At 38.4% G+C, this 22,701-nt stretch overlaps 1 protein-coding gene and 2 long non-coding RNA genes across 5 annotated transcripts in view; 1 reads left to right on the forward strand and 2 right to left on the reverse strand.

The window, feature by feature from the left end:
* Positions 1-8,255, reverse strand: part of LOC121142830 — a 51,932-nt gene extending 43,677 nt beyond the window's left edge. Inside the window, exon 1 of the long non-coding RNA XR_005879942.1 lies at positions 7,815-8,255. This is a non-coding gene — a long non-coding RNA (uncharacterized LOC121142830). The remainder of the gene's footprint in view (positions 1-7,814) is intronic.
* Tmeff2 (transmembrane protein with EGF like and two follistatin like domains 2) overlaps positions 1-22,701 on the forward strand; it is a 274,658-nt gene that overhangs the window by 150,059 nt on the left and 101,898 nt on the right. The gene's annotated exons all lie outside the window — the stretch shown is intronic.
* On the reverse strand, positions 10,058-15,460 carry LOC121142829. The gene is made up of 2 exons (XR_005879941.1): positions 12,038-15,460; positions 10,058-10,561 (listed from the first exon to the last, which is right to left on the reverse strand). It is a non-coding gene; the product is annotated as an uncharacterized LOC121142829 (long non-coding RNA).

The raw sequence follows: 22,701 nt of genomic DNA on the forward strand, positions 1-22,701 counted from the left end.
CTGACACCCAGATTCAGGGGGTCTTGATCAGTCCCATGCTGGATTCCCAGGCTGATGCCTGGGATTCAAGAGTTAACCTTTGTCTGGTCAGCTGTTTCTGGGGGTTAAACCAGCCCAGTCTTAATCCCTTTGATCATCAGTCCTCCCTCTCTGTTACTGGCTTTCTTGAGTTCAGCTCAGTACTTAACCAAGGGAGTCTGCCTCTTCTTCGATCAGCCACTAAATAAAGTTTCTGTTCCCCAGACTCTCTGGCCATAGGATTGTAGGCTGGCACTCCCCAGATCTATGTCTAAAATCCATATATGAGAGAGTACATGCCATGTTTCTCTTTTTGTGACTGGGTTACCTCACTCAGGATGGTTTCTTCTAGTGTCATCCATTTGCCTGTGAAACTCATGATTCCATTATTTTTTTCTGCTGAATAGTACTCCATTGTGTAGATGTACCACATTTTCTCTATCCACTCTTTGGGTGAGGGCCATCTAGGTTGCTTCCAAGTTCTGGCTATTACAATTAAAGCTGCTATGAACATAGTGGAACAGACATCTTTGTTGTATGAATGGGCATCTTTTGGATATATGCCTAAGAGTGGAGTTGCTGGGTCTTGTGGTAGGTTTATTCCCATTTTTCTGAGGAATCTCCATACTGATTTCCAAAGTGGCTGAACCAGTTGGCACTCCCACCAGCAATGGAGGAGTGTCCCCCTTTCACCACATCCTCTCCAGCATAAATTGTCATTGGTGTTTTTGATTTTAGCCATTCTGACAGGAGTGAGATGGTATCTCAGAGTTGTTTTGATTTGCATTTCCCAGATGGCTAAGGATGTTGAGCACTTTCTCAAGTGCCTCTCAGCCATTTTAGACTCCTCTATTGAAAACTCTCTATTTAGTTCTGCAGCCCACTTTTTAATAGGGTCCTTTGGTGTTTTGGAGACTTGCTTCTTGAGTTCCATTTTCTGAGGGCTGCTTTAATTTCTTTCTTTAAAGATTCAAAGTTCTTACGATACAGGTCTTTCACTTGTTTGGTTAGCGTTACCCCAAGGTATTTTATGTTGTTTGTGGCAATTGTAAAGGGTGATGTTTCTCTGATTTCTCTTTCAGCCCTTTTATCATCTGTATATAGTAGGGCTACTGATTTTCTTGATTTGATCTTGTAGCCTTCCACGTTGTTGAAGGTGTTAATCAGCTGTAAGAGTTCCCTGGTAGAGTTTTTTGGGTCACTGATGTAAACTATCATATCGTCTGCAAACAGTGAAAGTTTGACCTCTTCCTTCACAATTTGTATCCCCTTGATCCCCATTTGTTGTCGTATGGCAATAGCTAGAACTTCAAGTACCATGTTGAAAAGCTATGGAGAGAGTGGACAGCCTTGTTTTGTTCCTGATTTTAGAGGAATTGCGTTGAGTTTCTGTCCATTTAGTTTGATGTTGGCTGTTGGTTTACTGTATATAGCTTTTATTATGTTTAAGTATGTCCCTGTTATCCCAGATCTCTCCAAGACCTTTATCATGAAGAGGTGTTGGATTTTGTCAAAGGCTTTTTCAGCATCTAGTGAGATGATCATGTGATTTTTGTTTTTCAGCTTGTTTATATGGTGGATTACGTTGATGGATTTTCGTATGTTGAACCATCCCTGCATCCCTGGGATGAAACCTACTTGATCGTGGTGAATGATTGTTTTGATGTGTTCTTGGATCCAATTTGCCAGTATTTTATTGAGTACTTTTGCATCAATGTTCATGAGGGATATTGGTCTGAAGTTCTCTTTCTTAGTTGTATCTTTGTGTGGCGTGGGGATCAAGGTTATTGAAGCCTCATAGAAAGAGTTTGGCAAAGACCCTTCTGCTTCTATTGTGTGGAACACTTTGAGAAGAATTGGTATAAGCTGTTCTTTGAATTTCTGGTAGAATTCTGCACTGAGGCCATCTGGACCTGGACTTTTTTTGGTTGGGAGACTTTTGATGACAGCTTCCATTTCCATAGGGGTTATAGGTCTATTTAAATTGCTTATCTGTTCTTGATTTAGTTTTGTCAAATGATAGCTGTCCAGGAAGTCATCCATTTCCTTTAAATATTCGAATTTTGTGGAGTACAGGTTTTCAAAGTATGACCTAATGATTCTCTGGATTTCTTCAGAGTTTGTTGTTATGTCCCCCTTTTCATTTCTGATTTTGTTAATTTGCATGTTCACTCTCTGCTGTTTGGTAAGTTTGGGCAAAGGTTTGTCTATCTTGTTGATTTTCTCAAAGAACCAACTCTTCATTGCATTGATTCTTTGTATTGTTTTCCTGGTTTCTACTTTATTGATTTCAGCCCTCAATTTGATTATTTCCTGGCGTCTACTCCTCCTGGGGGAGTTTGCTTCTTTGTGTTCTAGAGCTTTCAGCTGTGATGTTAATTTTCTGGTATAACTGTTCTCCTGTTTCTTCATGTGAGCACTTAGTGCTATGAACTTCCCCTGTAGCACTGCTTTCAAAGTGTCCCATAGGTTTGGGTATGTTGTGTCTTCATTCTCATTGAATTCGAGGAAGTCTTTAATTTCTTTTTTTATTTCCTCTTTGACCCAGGGATAGTGCAGTTGAGCATTATTCAATTTCCATGAGTTTGTAGGTTTTCTGCAATTTGTGTTGTTGTTGAATTCTAATTTTAAAGCATGGTGGTCTGATAAGATGCATGGAGTTATTCCAATTTTTTGTAGCTGCTGAGGTTTGATATGTTGCCAAGTATGTGGTCGATTTTTGAGAAGGTTCCATGTGGTGGTGAGAAGAAGGTATATTCTTTTTTATGTGGATGAAATGGTCTATAGATATCTGTTAATCCCAGTTGGGTCATTACTTCTATTAGACCCTTTGCTTCTTTGTTGAGTTTCTGTCTGGTATTCTTGTCTAGTGGTGAGAGTGGTGTGTTGAAATTTCCCACTATAACTGTGTGGGGCTTTAGGTGAGATTTAAGTTCTAATAATGTTTCTTTAACGAATGTGGATGCCTTTGTATTTGGGGCATAGATGTTCAGGATAGACACTTCGTCTTGGTGGGTTTCACCTGTGATGAGTATGTAATGACCTCCTTCATCTCTTTTGATTGATTTTATTTTAAAGTCTAGTTTGTTAGATATTAGGATTGCTACCCCTGCTTTTTTCTTGGGTCCATTTGATTGAAAAATTTTTTCCCAACCTTTAACTCTCAGGTAATGTCTGTCTTTGAGGGTGAGGTGTGTTTCTTGTATGCAGCAGAAGGAAGGGTTCTGTCTTCGAATCCATTCTGCTAGTCTGTGTCTTTTTATGGGTGAGTTAAGGCCATTAATATTGAGGGATATTAATGACCATTGATTGCTCATCCTTCTTCGATTTGCGATGGTTGTTGTTGGTGGAATTATGTGTGGAATTTCACCCCTTTGTTCTTTTGGCTGTTGGTAGAGAGGGATTCTCTAATGCTTATGTTTTTCTGGTTGTAGTTAGCTTCCTTGGGTTGGAGTTTTCCTTCCAAAATTTTCTGTAGGGCTGGGTTAGTGGACACATATTGCTTGAATCTAGTTTTGTCATGGAATATCTTGTTTTCTCCGTCTATAGTGATTGAGAGCTTTGCCGGGTATAGTAGTCTGGGCTGGCATCCATGGTCTCTTAGTGTAGGTAGAATATCTATCCAGGACCTTCTGGCTTTCAGAGTTTCCATGAAGAAATCAGGTGTAATTCTGATAGGTCTGCCTTTATGTGTTACTTGACCTTTTTCCTTAGCTGCTCTTAATATTCTTTCTTTATTCTGTATGTTTGGGGTCTTGATTATTATGTGGCGAGGGTATTTTTTTTGGTCCACTCTATTTGCTGTTCTGTAGGCTTCTTGATACCTTTAGGCCATGACAGCATTAAGTTGGGAAGTCATTAAGAAAAGTAGTCACCAGTGAATCACTATAAGTAATACCATGACTTTCATCCCAGTTTTATGATTCCTGAAACAGGGATCTTGAATATGGCATCTGTAGATATTGACTCAGTGCAAAGAAGTAACCACGAGATACCATTGTCACTGAGTCATTAAACATCTCTTCTATTCTTTCAACCCACCTGCTCCAGGATTCATCCAAAAAAATGACAAATCCATTGAATTACACAAGCAATGGACCCATTGTCACACTTTCTTTGCTCTAAAATTTTGGCTAGAAGCAACCTGTTATAAGTTGTTGTTCTAATGATGTGTTAAAAAAAACTACTCAAAAGCAACTTGGGAAGAACAGGGTTTACTTGGCTTTCATTTCCAGGTCACAATTCATCATTAAAAGAAGACAGATCATGCACTCAAGCAGGAATTGATGCAGAAACTACAGAGGAATGCTGCTTACAAACACCTCTCTGACTTGCTCTCTGACTCATAATCAGCTTGTTTCCTTATAGAGCTCAGGCCCACTTGTCTTGGGAGCACTTCACCGAGGAGAAACTATGTGCAGGAATGCAAACTCAATATTTGGAACATCTGTTCCAATAGAGACAAAATGCTTTTTCTTCCCATGAGAAAGCAAGTCAACTTAATCAAATTGCCATAGGGTGTCAGAAAACGATTCCATGTTGAGACTTCAGTATTTGCCTCTGTCACTGAGAGATTAAACTCTTACCAATGGCTATCTCAGTGGTTCTCAACCCTTTATTACCTCGTGTTGTGGTGACCTCCAATCACAAAATTGTTTTTGTTGCTACTTTATAACTGTTACTTAACTACTGTTAGAATCATAATATAAATATCTTTATTTTCCAATGGTCTTAGGCGACCCCTATGAAAGGGTCATTCAACCCAAAGGAGTCACAACCCACAGGTTGAGAACTACTAGGCTTGTCTTGGTGTGTGCAAGTTCATGTTCTTGAGACTAGCTAGAACCACCTTCATGACTACTTAATCAGTCTTCTAAGCAATGAAAAGATAACCCAAGAAATTGGTGGTTTACTGGTGTTCACAAAATATACTATCCTGACCAGTCAATTATTAAAACCTCCATCTGCTAAGGTCACCCTTAGGTAAACATTGATGGGAATAAAAATTTGTGCTTTTGTCTCTTGAGGGATATCTATGCATATGCTTCTTCCCAAAATTTCCTTGTCAGCAATTTTCTAATCACATTCCATCCAAATCCTTGATTATCTGTTACCAACATTTGTCTCCAAGTCACAAATTGCTGTATATGCACGTATTCTGGCATTATTTCTTCCAAGCAATGTAAACCACCAGATGCATTGCTCAAAGTTCTACCCAATAGAATAGTTGCCTTCACCACTCTCATTCAAGTGTCCAGGAAAAGACTCGAATGCATGATTATTTACTTGCAGGTTGTAGCAGAATCATCTGTGCATTTTGATCTAAACCTTGTCCTCGTCTGTCAGCTTACCATAAGGAATGCCCCTGACCACAGGGTGAAGGTGAAATAGGGAAGGTGGGGTGGCAGGAGTGGAGATTATGGCATGTAGGAGCTTTCAGTTTACTCATCTTCTCCCTTTAGTCACTTTTGCTTTCAGTACCTACTTTCAAAGGGAGCCCTCCCTTTTTTGAATGGAATGCTGTTGTGTATATTTAAGTGCATGGCTTGATGGGAGCCATACCACTTAATTCATGGTGGAAAGCTTAGCTCATAGAGCAACTTGGTAGCCAATGATAAAGTATCAGGCTCCACGAAGGCCTATAAAAGACCAAGAGCTAATCTTCATGAGGAATATGAATAGTTATTTGCAAAATGTGTCAAGGATTTGCTCCAAAAATTTGCTCTCACTGTGGGTCACATAAAGAGCCTACAAAAGTCTCTAAACAGCAAGATTATCTGCTTCTAACTTCCAGAGCTATCGAATCTACTAGGCAATATGGCTCAGAGGCACCAGCATATCCTTTACCTTAGAAGAGATGGCTCAACATGTTCCACAGAAATTCATCCCACAAAGCGTCACTGAATTTTTATGAATTTTATCAGATTTATTTTACATCCCTCATCATTCAGTGTCTTACAAGAAGTACAGAATGGTCACTACTTCTTGCTTTAGTAGGTCCCATCAGCACCGAGGTTATTTTCCCTTTCTCAAGTAGAGGACCCATATCTAGCACAATAACTCCAATTAGAGACATCACCAGGTTAAGATTTTGATAATCATCGTCATTCTACCAATCCCATTTTCTACATAGTCCAGTTGAACTGATCAGTGATGTGTCTTGTGGATGCAATCTCTACACTCCCTCTGGAATGCATTATTGGTTTTAGTTTAATATTTTCTTATGTACAGTCAATTCCAGTCACTATCATTTGGATTTTCCTACAATATTAGTCCTCACTCCTCCAGTCAAGGAATACAAGCAGAATTTCTTCCAAATACTAAGTATTCCCCCTTAAGGTAGTCTTTCTATACCTATGTAATCATGGGGTATAGTTAGAGACTCACTAGACCCACTGAAATGGATCTGAACCAAACATCTAGTGATGACCTGACCCATAAGCCTCTATTTTGGGTGGTGAACCAAAATGATATTTTTACCCAGCAGGAATCAGTGCTGCCTCAGTGGTCTCTGAATTTTGATTTTCACTGTAGTTTCTAGTTAATATCTGCCGTTGCTTCAGGAAAGACTGAAGAAGATGACCGGTGCAAACGTTTAATATCTTATGGAGGACTTCCTTCAGAATCATTGACCTCCCACAAATTCAGGGCATTCTGAGCTTAAGTCCTAGAGTTGATTAAGGAAATACAATCTTCCAACTTCATGATTCACTGTTGGAATTGTTTTTCTTTTTTGCTCATTCAAATAAAGAAATAATTTACTTGGCTTTTTATCTATATTACTTCTAGTAAAACTATGACCAGTTAACCAGTAGTGAGGATCATGGGTCAGATATTCTCATTGCATCTCTGGCTTTTGCATCCTTTGTGGTAATACTGTTCACATCAATACTTGTGGTAAGAACAATCTTTGGCCCTGCCATCATGGAATCCAATCATGGACATTGTATTTAGATTTTCTAATGCAGTCCTCACTATAAGATCTGGCTTAAAGGAACAGCCATCATAGAGCATGCTGAGGACGCTAGGGGTCTTCTCTCACATTTTTTTCAGTATACATGTGGTATGCCAATTTTGAGTCAGTAGCCTTAAATGGCAGCTCTACTCTAATGTTACCGTCTCTGAAGCCTTTGAATCTTAGCATCATGGTTAAACCAAGGGAAAAAATGGTCTTCTTAACCTACTGTGAAACATCTTTTGCTCTATTTCAACCAAACATTGAGATCACCTTCTAGCTCGCTGAGCTGCAACCAATGTGAAGTGTGACTCTCTGTTCAATAAAATCAATAATTTCAACCAGTAAATCTACACTTCTTTCTTAATCTAACTTAAAAACTCAATGGTGTTCAGAATATAGTACATTTCTTTCAGATCTTATTTTGTAGTTTACTTTTAGGAGCCCCCAAAACCCAAGTTCAAATGTAAGTCTAGAAGTGTATTATTTACTTTTCTGGTTGCTGTGTAAAATACCCAACAAAAACAGTTAAAGGAAAGTAGGGTACATTATTCTCAGGGCTTGAGGGTGTAGTTCACCATGGCAGGGAAGGCAATGCCATGAGAACAGGTCTAACCTTGATGATAGAAGTGTACAGCAAATGGCCACACTGCATCTCCATCCAGGAAACAAAGAGAATGATGAATGCTGGTATTCACATCACTTTCTCCTTTTGTAAAAGCTTTTTAAATTATTTGAGATTATAATATAATTGCATCATAACTTCATCTGAAACCACAGCCCAAGGGATGGTGCTACCCACATTCAAACATCTCTGGAAAAAAAAATCTCACATACACACCCAAAGATCTGTCTCCTGAATGATTCTGAATCCAATCAAGTTGACAGGAAAGACTGACCGCGACAGGTAGTAGAGGAGTAGCAGTGGGAGTGGGCGATGAGGAGACTGTCTTGTCCTTTAGAGAAACAGTTTCCCTGAGAAATGCAACATTAACCTTCTTAGAAGTGGATAGGCTGTTGTCAGTAACAAAACAAGACTCGTCATAATAGAGTGACTCTGTTTCCTTGGCCACATCAAGCTCCTCCTATGTGTTAACATTCCAGTTTTCCAATGTGATTTTCTTCCCAGTCAATGTCTGTAAGTTGTTAGACACTCTGTGATCCTGGAAGTTCAATGTGTGTTGTAATTCAGTTGGTAACAGGATGAAACTCTAGGTCTGATTTTCAGCAATGGCAATCTTGTAACTATAGCAGATGTGGATTTCCTTCTGAGGACACAGAACAGAGTTTTCCAGGCCATTTATGCTTCACTTAAGTATGAAATTGTATCCCCAAACCCATCCTTTTCTTTCTCCACTTTTCCCAGCAAAATTAACAACAATCAACCAATATTACAATCTTCATTAATTTGTCAAGAATGTTTCAACATTCAATGTTTGTGTAGCCCAGATCCTTCTTTTACATAAGTGGTTGATAAGAAGTGTTCAATAGTGATTTTTGTATATCTCTATTGCTGGAATAAATGACAGTTTTATGGCACAGAACAAAATCATTGGGCCTTGGCTTTGGAGGTCTGAAAGCACACCCTGAATAAACCCCTAACACTTGTTTTTCTTTCTGTGTTTTCATGAGTGTGTGTGTGTGTGTGTGTGTGTGTGTGTGTGTGTGGTCTTCAGGTGTAATAGAATCTACATGAAGTCTATCAAAAGTGCAAGTGCAATTTGATGATTTTTAGCATGTTCACAAGAGTATTCAACTACTGCCGTATTTATTCTCCTCTCCATGTCTTCCCATTTCCATCCTCCAGCATCAGACTTCACATTCATCTTTCACACAGGATACCCTTCTATTCTAGCACACTCAAAAAACGATGGATCTTTGCTCATTGAATTTTTCTGACCCCCACGTTCCTTCTTAAAAATTCAACCTTGTGTATAGGACTTTATTTCCACAGATTTGTTTTATGTCAGTGTTTTATGTCTACTTATAATAAAGATAGAGACTATTTTCATAGAAAAATACAGGAAATAGGGTGTTGGTCTACATAAATTCTATGGATTCTTTGAGTTCTACCACTACCACAATACATGTGGATTCTTAGTATACTATAAGAATTTCCTGCAAGACAATCCATGTGTCTCACTACTATTGTTCCTCTTTCCCTTAGGGGCTAAAATTTCCAACATCTGCTTTATAAATTAGAGAAGATGTTGTTTCTAGAACACAGTACTTCCTGTTCTGTATTTTAACCATACAAGAAATGAAACATTGACATTAGATAGCCATTTTTTAGAAAGCACAGAAAACTGGAGATTCTATGAAGCATTTAAAGCAAGAGGTTGAGAAATATAAACATACAATGAGTCTTTTTAAATAAGAGGGAAAATTTGAGTTGCATAGAAAAAACACTGTTGACAAGAAGGAGCCAGGTGAAAAGGAGGAACGAAAGTAATTATAAGACAATCTAAAGCTAAAGAAACATTACAATTTAGTCATAAAATTTATCTGAGTGCCCTGCATTAAAAGTAAAGAAGAAAAGGAATAACTCTCCTACTGTAATTAGAAAAGACAAAGAAATTCATCAAGATGCTTTCACCAGTTCTAAGCTCCACGGCAATTTCTATTGTGTGCATTTAGTAGGGTTTTAACTGAAATACACAATCCACATTCCAGAAATTTACACACATTGTAAACTAATGTATTACAACACTGTAAGGTTATAAAGTGTCACTCTGTGGAGGTTATTCCTGCAAGACCTGGATATGTTCTATGACATACTTATGTGACTCCGTTCAGGTTTAAAACAAGTGGAATAGGCAGACAATGCATGTCTTCATCACCCCTTAATTGTGATTGTAGAATTAGAAAGAACACCTGACATATTTGTACCCTTAGAATCGTGGTTCTCATGTATACAAAACAGTTAGTGGAAGATAAACTGTTCATGAACCAGACTAGAAAAGTAGTTCTGAGATATTCTTAGGGTGGAACACCTGTTCTGTGCTCTATCCAGAACTATTTGTGAAGAACTTGGGTATTCTCTGACTTCATCTCTAGCAATAGAATACAATTTACTGAGATAGGTTTTGTTGCAGATATTTTATTTTATTATTCACTAAGAAAATATGGGGCCATTATATAAGCTGAAGAAGATGAGAAACTTTTGATCTGATCATATCATAAAAATTCAGAAGGCTTTCACAAATGTAGAGAAAGGCTTTTGATAAGAAAAACAGAGATACATAATTGAATCTGTCGCATCAGAGGCATAAGTTGGCTATTATCTTCCTTCATTTACAAAAGGAATGAACTCACAGTTCAGAGTGGCACATAATGTGCAACTTTATGCTGTTTCCACAGGATCAAATTGAAGTTCAACCTACAGCTACAAAGGCTCATGTCCTTTTAACTTCGTAATGCTGCTGTATAGATACCAAGGTAGAATTTGGACAGTGGGACACTCTTTTCAGAAGACAAAGTTGTTTTCAGTTGATAGATTGCATAGTGCTTGAAGAGTGAGAAAAGTACATGAAGTCAATTATAGACACTTAGATTTCCAGTGATCCTCTCTTTTAAAGAGTTTGCATCCTGAGAAAGGAATGAGAAACAGTCAATAAAGAAATGAACAAGCAACATGCTCTCAGGTAGCATATTTTTAAAGGCAACAATTGCTCCAAAGAGTTAGGTTGTGATAAAGAAGGTGCTATGTATTATTTACAGAGCACCTCTGTGAGGACTACCATTAATTAGTTAGGGTAAGTATTGTGAAATGCTGTAACAGGTAAGCACAAAATTCTAGGAGCTGTTACACACGTGTGTGCATGCACACACACACACACATACATTCAAACCTAGTTTTTGTTCACAATTCAGGACAAAAATACCTACTTAACATAGCTTGCCTTTACTTGAACCACCGGAGCCCTATTCATTCATTTAATAGAGAGAAGATGAGAGAGAGTGATCCTAGATGGAACTTTTATCAGCTAGTCTTTGAAGTAACATCCTACATTTCCCCTCACATTCCACTGGCCATAATACTCACTATATAGTAGAAGTGTCATTAAAAAGAAAGAACTCAGTAATGAGGTTTGGCAATGGGGCCTGAAAGAAATATTAGATTCTGGGCAGTTCTTTCCTATCATGAGGGATTTGTTTAGCACATAGGATGAGTCAATGTTATACAAAGCACTGACAACACTGTTTCCCCTAAAGAGCTTGCATCCGAGAGAGACAGGGACAGGAAATGGGCAATGAAGAAATGATAAGCAATATGCTCTCAGGTAATAGGTGTTTTCACCTATTGTTGGATTGTAATAGAAAAGGTGCCATGTACTAGTAAGGGAGTGCTTCTGTGAGAACTGTCCTTTGAGAGGTGTCATACTTACTATTCCTGATGTTGCTATAAAATACCCCTACAAAAGCAAATTAATAGAAAAGGTGTTCTTCTTGTTGTTGTTTTGTTATGTGTTGGTTCACAGCTCTAGGGAATAGCACTGCCCGCTTTTGCGGCATAGGTTTCTATGCCTCAATTAATCTGACCAACATAATCCCTGCCATGCATACCTATGGGACAAATAATTCCTTGCAGATGCACCTTGAGACTTGCCTCCTAACTTATTTCAAATCCTGTCAAGTGGACAATTAACAGTAATCATCACAAATGGAATGACAGCTATGGAAAGAGCTATAAAACTAATATTTTGAACAAGGAGAACTCCTGGTCCAAAGGCACGAGACGGAGTATAAGCTTAATGCCAGAAAAAACTGGGAACTGAGCGGAGTTCATTGTGTCCTCTGTCCATATAAGATGCAAGAAGGTCTAAGACAAAGGTAAGGAGCAGCACAAGGTTCAAGTGTATCTTCATAAAGAAGTTCAATTAAAGGATAGTGACAACACCCCAAATATTTTGTTCTTGAAGTGATACGATTTAACAATTTCTATTCTCACTTCTGACACCTTTCAGTCAACCCCAAAATACCACCAATACCCCCTCTTATCAAATAACAGGGAATGCTTTCTCTTGATTCAGTTATCTCACCATGGATATGTAATCACCTTACCTGGTGTGTAACGTCCTGGAGAGCAGAGACATCTAATTTGTGACTTCCTTGGTAACAAGTTCAATTCCAAGAATGCACTCAGCTTGAAACTACCCTCAAAAGTAAATTGGTGTTGGTAAAGAATCTAGAGAATGAAAACAGTCAAAGGAACAGAGCAGCATGCCTTTGTATTTACTCTCCAGCATGTCTTTACATTCTCTGCCATCTGATCCACACAGCGTATGGGATTCATGGGAAGAACGTGGAATCTACACCACTGTGAGAAGCAAGAAATTAGAGAATGGATCAAAGGGAGACGAAAATACCGTTGCTGAGCACTGGGAAGGATAATGGGACAACTGTCAAATCAGGGATGGGATGGGAGAGTCAATTTGGAATCAGGAAGGGAGCTAGTGAGAGAAAGTTTTGTTCTGAGTCAATTGATAAAAAGCAGAAGCAAATGGGATGCCCAGTAGGCAAATAATTACAGGTTAAGTTGTGTGATGCAGCCAGAGAGAACTGCAGGAATCCCTAGGAATCTAATAAAGAGAAGAGGTTTGAGGCAAGAAGTGAGAATAGACACTGAGATAGCAAAGAAAAAGTAAAATTGTGAGTAAAATGACGTGAAGAGACAAATAAATTATATGTAATAATACCTGAACAAATTCAGATGAAAATACTAGAAATCAGGCAATGAGGAGAGCACTGAGCACTGTCACCTTCTATTTACTTAATTAAAATATAAAACTATTGCTTTTACTGCTGAGTTTCTCTGCTTCCTCACATGCAGAGCAGGGGACAGGCATCTACTGCTTGGTCTCCTTGTGGATGGGGCCATTCAATTTGTCTAGTTCAAAACAGTGACCTGTGACTGAATATTTGTTTGTCAACACAGGACTCCTCATCATTTGATTGATACTTGTCAATTTGTCATTGTTGTCATTTGATTGACAACACAGACTTTTCTTTCCTCATCCTGGACAGTCACCACTAGTGCTGCAATAGATGACTCCTCTGTCATCCTGGAACAAGAACTAGATCTTGACTGTATCAAGCCACTGTTTGGTTAGGATGTTTATGACTACGATAACATCTTACCTTGACTGATAACTGAATGTTACTTGGCAGAAAGGAAGGTTAGTTGTAAGTTGAGATTCACACCTACTATAGGAGAAAATGAAAATTTGGAGATCTTTGAAGGTGGAGAAGACATGAAGTTAAGATAAGATAATGATCAATCTACACACTTACTCACAGAGGCTGTACAGTGGAAAGGAGCCTGTAGACATCACTGCAGAGATGCTGGCCTGCAGATCTTCACCTCACCTACTGACACATAGAGCAAGCTCTCTGTTTAAGAAGACTGATGGGACCCTCGGTGGATCACTGCCTCATCCTCCTCTGAGAAGGCTGGTGGACTACAGATGGACCACTGCCTCATTCTCCTCTGAGAAGGATGGTGGGCCTCAGAAGGACCACTGCCTCCTCCTCTTCCTCTGAGAAGGTTGGTGGACCCATCACATAGACCATTGCCTCCTCCTCTAAGAAGTCTGATGGACCACAGATGGACTACTGCTTCTTCCTCTTCTGAGAAGGATGGCAGGCCTCAGATGGACTACTACCTCCTCCTCCTCTGAGAAGGATGGTGGGCCTCAAATGGACCACTACCTCTTTCCCCTCCTCTGTAGAGCTTACACAAACTAGTTTTTCCTGCCTGAAGGTCAGATTTGGATAGAGAATGGCCCTTCCAGATCTCCAGTGACATAATGCCTGTAACACAGTAGAAAATAGAAACAAATGATCACAGTTCAAAGCAAAAGTAGGACAACAATTTACCACCATGAAAGACCAAATGCTTGATTGGGTTCTGACAAGAAGAATGTATTTACAAAGATAAAACCTGGCTTACAAGAATGAAGCAGAAATTGATTTTCCATATGGGGCCTACCAATGTGGAGATTAGTAAAAAGAAAGGAGGACAAAAAAGGAGACAAGTCCTTTTTTGTTCCAACAATCTGCCCATGTTCATGGCTCTCTCCTTGTAAGAAGTTATGAGAAGGGAGAAATGAGAAATGCAAAAGAAAGGCATCTCTTTTTACATTCTCTGCAAAATTGTGGAAACCTAATTTTAAGTTTCTTATTTCTTGGGCCAGGTGTATTGGTACACATCTTTAATCCTAGGACTGTAGAAGCAGAGGCAGGCAAATCTGTGAGTTCAAGACTACCCTAGTCTATGTAGGTAGTTCAAGGCCAATCAGGGCTCCATCATAAGACCTTGCCTCAAAAATTCCTTTTAGGTGTGTTTATTTCAGTAATATAAGAAAAATTTTAAGTTCTTTGTGACTTTGTAAAAATACTTTATAATGCTTTTTGGAAATCTGATACAGCATATTTTGACCATATTTCTGAAGGTATCATCACATGTGTTAGTCATAGGAAATAGAGAATTCAAGTTGGTAATGACCAGGAAGCTTCCTCTCTGGTATCTAGATTTCATAGTCCTAGAAGATGCTATGTGGCTTTTGTGAGGTAGATGTGAAATCAATAGTCTTAACTATCTGGAAACCCTATGAACTGCAGTATTGACCATCATGTCAAGGCATACCCATGGATACAACAGTGGCACAAATGTTATGTGGAAACCAACTGCTTTCTAATTAGATTTAAGTCTTGCCAGAAAATCATGGTTGGGGAACACATAGTGAAGCTACTATTATTTTGCTAAATAAACATTGAGTCAAAACTGCTTTCTAAATTCATATCTCACTGTGAAGTTTAAATAGAAAATGTACTCACCACTGTTTATATCCAAAACTAATAATTATGTTTTTCTCATTTTTCAGTTTTGAAATAAGAGACACAAAGCAGTAAAAATAAGTTTCCTTAGGAATTTCCTATCACAAGAGAAATCTTACTCCCTCAGAAAAAGGCACTACCAGGGTATATACTCAAGTCTTGACTGAGTTGTCCCTAAATCACAGGAATGCAATGATCACACTGAGTTGGTGCTTAAATCTGCCAAATCTACCTTGTTTTATTCACTGGCCATGATTCCAGAGTTCCTGCTGGCTGTATTTAATAGAGAAAGATATGCTTGAGAAGGCAAATTGATGGAGGGAGTTCACACAGGTGACTGCATGGTTAGTACCCCAGTGTCTTGAGAGCACAGGCTTTGTGTCAACCTTCAACAAAGGCTCCTGTGTTTTTAACAACAGTCTAGTTAAGAGCTGAGGTACAGGCTGTTTGTCTGGTCTTAGGTTTTGATGCTGCCAGTTGCTCTCATATGAGTGAGAACAAATTCTCCAGCATTATTACATCTCAAAAATGTTAATCCACAGGAAGAGAATTTGGAGATGATTTTTAAGTTTATTAGAAGCATAGGTAAGAACCATTAGCATTATCCCAGTTTTCTTTTAATTTCTTCTTTTAAAAATTGTATTGAAAATTCTCAAACATGCTTTTTTTTGCTTAGGTCTTTTCTCTTTTTCCTTGTGGTGCAATAAATGAATGGAGAGTCTTACACAAGCTAGGTAAACAGCTGTGCAGGCTAGTTCTTATCCACCTGACACATCCAGCTACCTGGGAACTTAAATTGTAGAATTATGTCCATCAGATTGGCCTGTAGGCATGTCTACAGGGAATTTCCTTGATTAATTATCAATGTGGGAGGATGTAACCCACCATAGGTAGTGTCATCCCTGGGCAGATACCTGGTCCTGGAGTATATAGAAAACGCAAGTTGAGCATGCTTCCAGGAGCAAGCCAGGAAACAACATTCCCCATGACCTCTGCTTTGGTTATTGTCTCCAGGTTATTTATCTTGAGTTCTTGGCCTGGATTCTCTTGATGGTGGACTATAACTCCTTCTTCTACAATTTGCTTTGGGTCATGATGTTTATCACAACAACAGAAACAAAACAAGAATAGCACCCTAGTGCCGAGCTGTATCTCTGGCACCTGTGAGTAGACCTCTACTGTTAAGATTGGCTTCTGGATTAGTTTTGCTTCTTTTTACATTCCTGGAACTGCCCAATGGTGTCTTAGCTCATCTCATGACAGAAATGCTTCATACATCTCCAGTACAGACCTTTAAATAGGTCTTGAATCTTAGTACTTACTCCATCCACATGGGATAAGGAAAGAAAAAAATGAAAACATTCGAACCTGATTGGAATTGTGAAAAAATGACTACTTTGATTTATTTTTTTATGTTTCAAATGATGATGATTGCATTATATAGACTTTTCAAAACAAAAAAATCACACTCTCAAATCTAAGGGAAATTACTTACTGTAGATAAGGGCCTTTGATATAAACAACTTTTAATATTAAAGATATGATTCGTTTACTGCTCAGATGGGTCTTCCAAATATCATACTCTGTTGCTGAGTAAACTTAAGTTTAAAAAGACTCCTAAATATTTCATACCTTTTACCCTCTCGTATGGCTGAAGAGTGTTGGGGATGGGGAATTTTTATAAATTTGTTCCCAGAACCCAGGCTCTTTGCCATCCTACTGAATAGCTTCTCAAATTGACATAGTGTCTTAAGGCTGGATGCTTGGAACTTCAAGGTTTTACATCTTACCATTTTGTATTTCTACTTATAAATCTGAAGCAAAGAAAAGTCAAATAACCTGCCCAAGGTTATACATGTCCATATTTTTCTCCACATAATAATCTACTCTAGTTGAAATTCACATCTAGGATTTATACAGAATAATGAGGAAGTCGTGACATTTTTTAATTGAAGGCGTGATAAAAGAATCATTTTGATCTTGAATTTTTATCTCATGTCCAGGATCGAAAGGTAAAAAAATGGTGTAAGCCAAAAGAGTCCTTATCTTTACCAAGCTCACTTTTTCATGACAGAAAGAAACCATCCCTTAGGCTGAAACTGTTTTAAATAGACCATGGTCACTTACTTTATGAAAAGCATCTTTGAGGCTCTAAGGGAAAAGAGATGGCATGATTGACCTACCTCAGTGAACTTTAACTTACATCTAATGTATGACTTCAAGAGAAGTGTGGTCTCCTCCTACCAGTGTCATATATCCTATAAAGTCTTCCAGGTCACTTCACTGTAGTTCCAGGTAGGGCTAACAATACCATGTCCTTTCAGCAGAACAGCTAATTTTATTTTTAACTGTCAAAGTTTTCACTGCTCCATCTTTCCAGTTTGAAGTGCATATATTATCAGAATGACCCAATTTCAAAACCAGAAATTGTTTTCCTTTAGATAATTATTAATTTTTTAACCTTCTTATAAAGGAAAAAACAAGGAAGTATCTGGATCAATTTCCTTGAAATTGCATACCATATCTGAGCATATTTTTAATTGCATCTATTAGATAGAGGTTCCCTCCCTGGAGCTACAAAAAGCTGTCCCTACACCCTCTCTGACTTAATGTTTTTAGTTGATTTCCTAGCATCTCTAAACTTTAACTTCATTGCTTGCAAAATAAGAGAGGCAGCAGACCTTACCCAGAGCAGGAGTCTAAACTGCATGTGAAATATTTAGGGCAGTCTGTGGTGCTCAGTACATTCCTGATGTCACATTTGTAAGTTTGGTATTAATTACGATGCATGCATCTATCCTCGAGGCTTGAGTTTCCACCTGTACGCTTAGGAGGGACAGATGATTTTACAGCCTAACTCTCATACTCGAGCATTCATCCACTCATTTAATACATATTCACTGAGAATCTAAGAGGTAGGCTATACTCCGGGCATTGGAGTCACAGAAGTGAATGAAACAGATTAAAGTTATATAACCAAGCTTACTTCCTATTAGAAAACACAATAAATAAGTCGATCTGTACTTTGATAGAAATAAGTGCTTCAGTAAGATATAATGTGGAAACAGCACATGGTGTATTTGAATCAACATGTAAGAGTTTTAAAGAAGTAGGTCAAGAACAGACAATTTTAGATAGGATGACACAAGGAAGATTTCCTTAGAAGACAAAATTTTAGTAAAAGTGTGCAGGATTAAAAAGCAAATAGTATGGCTCTCAGTTCTTTCCTGTACCATGAATCTTTTGATAAGCACTAAACATATGCCATGTGTATTCTGTGTATCCTTTATCCCATGTGTCCAAACTCAATTGTCATAAACCACCTTCCAAACCTGTTCCATATGCGATGGTTTCTTTGCTACCCTCCTGTCACTCAGGCAAGCAATTAGCTATGACACAGCTAAAGCTTGCTTTCGGTTCCCTTGCCCCACATACTTGCCCGTATCTACAGAGTCCATTTCCTGCAAGTTCTACCTTCCATAATCCTTTCCTATGAGTCTTTAGTTTCTGTTTCTACCACTGTAGTTGAGATACATCTTTGTTTAACATGTCTGGTTTAATCCCTTAGCTGGTGGCTTGTCCAAGTTCTTAGCCCAGATACATAGCCATCAATGAGCTAGCAGCTCAGAGTCTCAATGTCTCCACTAATATTTTCTCTGAATTAGTTTAACTGAAGCAGTGAGTGGTTGAACAGTTTGAGATCATCTTAATTCAGTGAAGCAACAGTACCAGTCTTTGTGTCTGACCCACTAGAGTAAGATGCCCTTCTATGCTGAAGCAGAAAGGTCATAATAACAGTACAGGGATGACTACTCCTCTTTTTTAATTAAAAAAGCTACTTGAATGTTCTCATCACATAATACATACAATTTCTTTTTGATACTATGGTTGTGTTATGTCTATGTGCTCCTAACAACAAGGAAGAAACAAACCATTTGCATGCTCCACCTTGATACAGAAGCTCTCAGTACCTGAACAGAATCAAACAGTCTTGTTAAAGCAAGGAAGATGAGGAGAAAAGTGGCTTTTGAATGAACATCAGATAATTCTTGCATGGTCCTCTACTGAATAAACAATTGTGCATATTCAAAGGGCTTAAGATAAATGTTTTTTTTCAGTAGTGTTTTTCTCATCCTCTTGTGTTCCAAACTCTTTCATCTTCATACCCTAGATCAGTTGATATAGATATGTAGCCCAAGGACCAAGATACTATTTGGTCTTTTCATTCTCATTATCACACAAACACACAGTGGAATTTTCTGAAGGCTACTTGATATGTATTAGTCAGCAGATTCAATGCAAAAGATTATATTAAAATCCAGTTTTTAAGGCAAATATTAATGGGATTTTCAAAAATGTACACATCACCATTCTTTTCATCAATTATTTTTAGAAACTGTATCCATTCTCATTAAAATATAGTATGACAACACATAGTGAAATATTACTGTGTCCAAATGAATTTAAATATTTAAAAATTCCAATGCCTGATTTAGTTTTACATTTTGTAAATATTGAAACACGTAATGTACTTAAATAGAAGCTCCTTGGGAAGGTCAACAGTTTTAGGATCCTAAAAGGGGCCTGTAGGCAAACAGTTGGAGAAGTACTGCCCCATCGATATTCAGTGTCTCCACCATTAATAACACTTTCTAGATACTTACTATAAAGACCTGGGTTGGCTGAATCTTCTTCAATTCATTGAGCATCACTGTGGTAGGTTTCCATTGTTGCATAGCAAATTATCCAACAACTGACCAATTTAAGTCAGGAGGTTGGTAAGTTGGTAAAATGTGAATACCAAGAAGTAAAATAAAAAAATAACCAATAACTTTTTATAGTATCTTGCACCTTTCTGGTAGAAGAACTTCAGTCCTTCTGTCCACAAATCAAAAATTTATCAGCAGACATGACAAAGGGCTTTGTCTACAAATAAAATATTTACCATCATACATAGCAATGTACAATATAAAAAGAATATGAAAATTCCTGCTAATAACTAGTAATTATATTTTTATAATGACTAGCAAATAAAAATCACCACACAAATATATAGGTGGAAGTTTCTGCCCTACCTGTCAGTTCCCAAATAACCAACTCGAAGATGTAAAATTAATTACAAATGCTCAGACAATAGTCTTGTTACTTACTAGCTCTTACATCTTAAACCATTTCTATTAATCTATGTGCTGACTTGAGACTCATACTTTTTACCTCTGTCCCTTTTTGTATGTCCAACTCATTTTGTGTCTGGCTTCTGGCTCCTAGACTCCACTCTTCTTCACAGCATTCTCCCTGCCTTAGGCTGTCTATTCCTGCCCAGCTTCTAGCCAATCAGCTTTTTGTGAGATAAACACATATTTCCAGTGTACAAAAGGATTATTCCACGGCACTAATCCAAGGGTGCAAGATTAGCAAAAGAAATGAGAAAAACCTTTCACAATATGTCCTTTCTACATTTTTAACTGGAGATGTCACACATCCCTTTCCCAATAGACCCAAAATACAAAGCCAACAATACTTCTGGAACGAGCTTCACTTATGTTTTAGGGTTTGGTTTGGTTTGGTTGGGGGCTTCTTTTAGGGGTCAGTTTGGTCTGTTTTGCTGTGGTGGAGGGATACACCCTTTTAATGGCTTGCACATGTGATCAGGCATTGTGTGAACAAATAATACTTCACAGTACTTGTATTCAGTTTTCAGAAAAAGAAATAAAAAAATGAACCGAAGCCTTTGTAGATCTAAGCATTTTCTTCAGTTTTCTTCCTGGGTCTCTCCACAATACATAAGCTTTCGCTTCCATATCTGTTTCAGGGGTCTTTTATAATGTCAAAAATTGAGTCTTTGTTTCCAAGGAGCAGAATACAAAATGCATCTGTGTGCCATTTAAGAGAAACCATTTTGTCAGCCTTGTTTATGCACTCAAGATAATAGTGTTTTAAAGAAGGCCGGACCCAGCCTCTGCCTGTTTATTCAATATAAACAGAAGCATCCCTTTTGACGTCGTAGGAGCAGGATGTGTGCTAATTTTGCCAAGTAAAAGCCACTGCACTTGCACATATAAATCCTTGTCTAAAGCAACCTCACTGCCTCACAATAGTGTGGAAGTGCACATAAAAGATAATATGGCAATTTTCATCAAATATTAATGTGCACTGACACATAGCCATCTATTATGTCGGCAGAGTGCCCACACTGAGACACCATAGGGTTACACCTGCCTTCACCTTTGTCTTTCCTCTTCAGCCTTTGCCTCCTCCTCCCAAGCAAAGCAAAGCTTTCTGTTCCTCCCCTTCCTGCCAAGTCCAGCAGCAGACCCACTGGTGTCCTCATGGTGGCCCATTTAGTTACAATAAAATATCTACTGGGATAATGTGTGTTCAAGAGAGGAATGACATTTATTGTTTTGGGTTTATGATCCTGTGAGCTGAGCAAAAGTGAGAGCCAGCCAAGGCCCTGGTGTAACAAGGAGCTGGAAGCTCACAAGCCATGTTTGTATTTATTTCTTTACCAGTTGCTTACCAGCATTTCAGTAAAAAAAATGTCATTATGTTTTCTCCATGCTTTATGTAAGAATGTATGACTAGCCAAATGACAGTTCAACTGCAGTTTAAAAATAAATGTGTTGGTTAAATAGTTCAGCTGGGGTTGTATTTTTCTCTTTGTGCTCAGCTACAAAAGCAGTTTTGCAGTGACTAGACCCTGCATGCAGACACTGTAACTCCCTGTGGCTTGTCACAGCCATTCAAGCCAGGGCCCATCCCACATCCTGCCCCATTTCAGACTAACTGCCACACCTAGAGGAAGGAAGCATGAAGAATCTGTTTACATAATTACAAATCTTCCAATTCAAAAAGACACATGCCAAATTCATTGCCTTGCTTCCAGATAGAATCTCCTCTCACTGTGGTACAAATCTCTTCCCATCACAAAAAAAAAATAAGATGCAAGTTCTGAATTTTATACCTTGGGATGGTATGATGAAACTTTTCTTATTGTTACACAGAAAAAACAATCCCTGCCCTTCACAGCTGTTGCCAAATGAAGGTTTCCAACTCCTTGGATTTAAATCGGACTGTTTTCTATGCCTTCATATTTAGCATGTTTAAATCAACTGTATTGTTAAAACGCTTTTCTCTGTGCTGAACTTTTGCCTCCCATAAACCCTTACCCAGCATGAACTTAGCCAGAAGCTTCACACTTGGTTGTAAGCGCATCCCTCATCATCTCCTGATCAATAATTCAAAAACCCAATAGAAATGCCTTAAATTGAAATTGAACATACCATTAAGAGTCCTCAAAAGGTGGGCATCATTCATTCAAAACAACTATCAGCACTCCACAGTCACCAACACAGTGCCCAATACAGCTTGAAATCTGGATTCCTCACTGACTGCCAAGGCATTTCCTCCATATCAATTATTTAGTCTTGAGTGAGTAAACTTCTGATCATCTCCCTTTGTCTGGGCATCATCCTTCTGGTTCTCAGAGGCAAGGCAGTGGTATACTCATTCATTTCCTCTTCGTCTAGGCCCCTGCTTTTCATTAAACTTCTCCCAGCCATCCAGTAAGCTCTGGGACCCATGATTAAAAGAAATTATCCATGTAATGATCTTAATTTAGAAAACCCTGATGCATAAAGGAGTGCCAAAATTCTCCAAGTCCAGTCTTCTTCCACTGGTGGTCACTGGTGGAGAAAGAGGTACACACTGGAAAATGTTGCAGTAGTCACTGGACAAGAGGTAAAGAAAGCTGAGGATAGAGTCAAAATTAAATGAATAAACAGGTAAAACTCTTGCATCCATCCTACTTAGCTCATAAACACAGGCATGAAACCTCAACCACATATGCTGAGGTTGCAGGGATACTTTCAATTTAATGGATTAAATAT

This window comes from Mesocricetus auratus, unplaced genomic scaffold (assembly GCF_017639785.1).
Source record: "Mesocricetus auratus isolate SY011 unplaced genomic scaffold, BCM_Maur_2.0 Super-Scaffold_100010, whole genome shotgun sequence".
Lineage (NCBI taxonomy): Eukaryota > Metazoa > Chordata > Mammalia > Rodentia > Cricetidae > Mesocricetus > Mesocricetus auratus.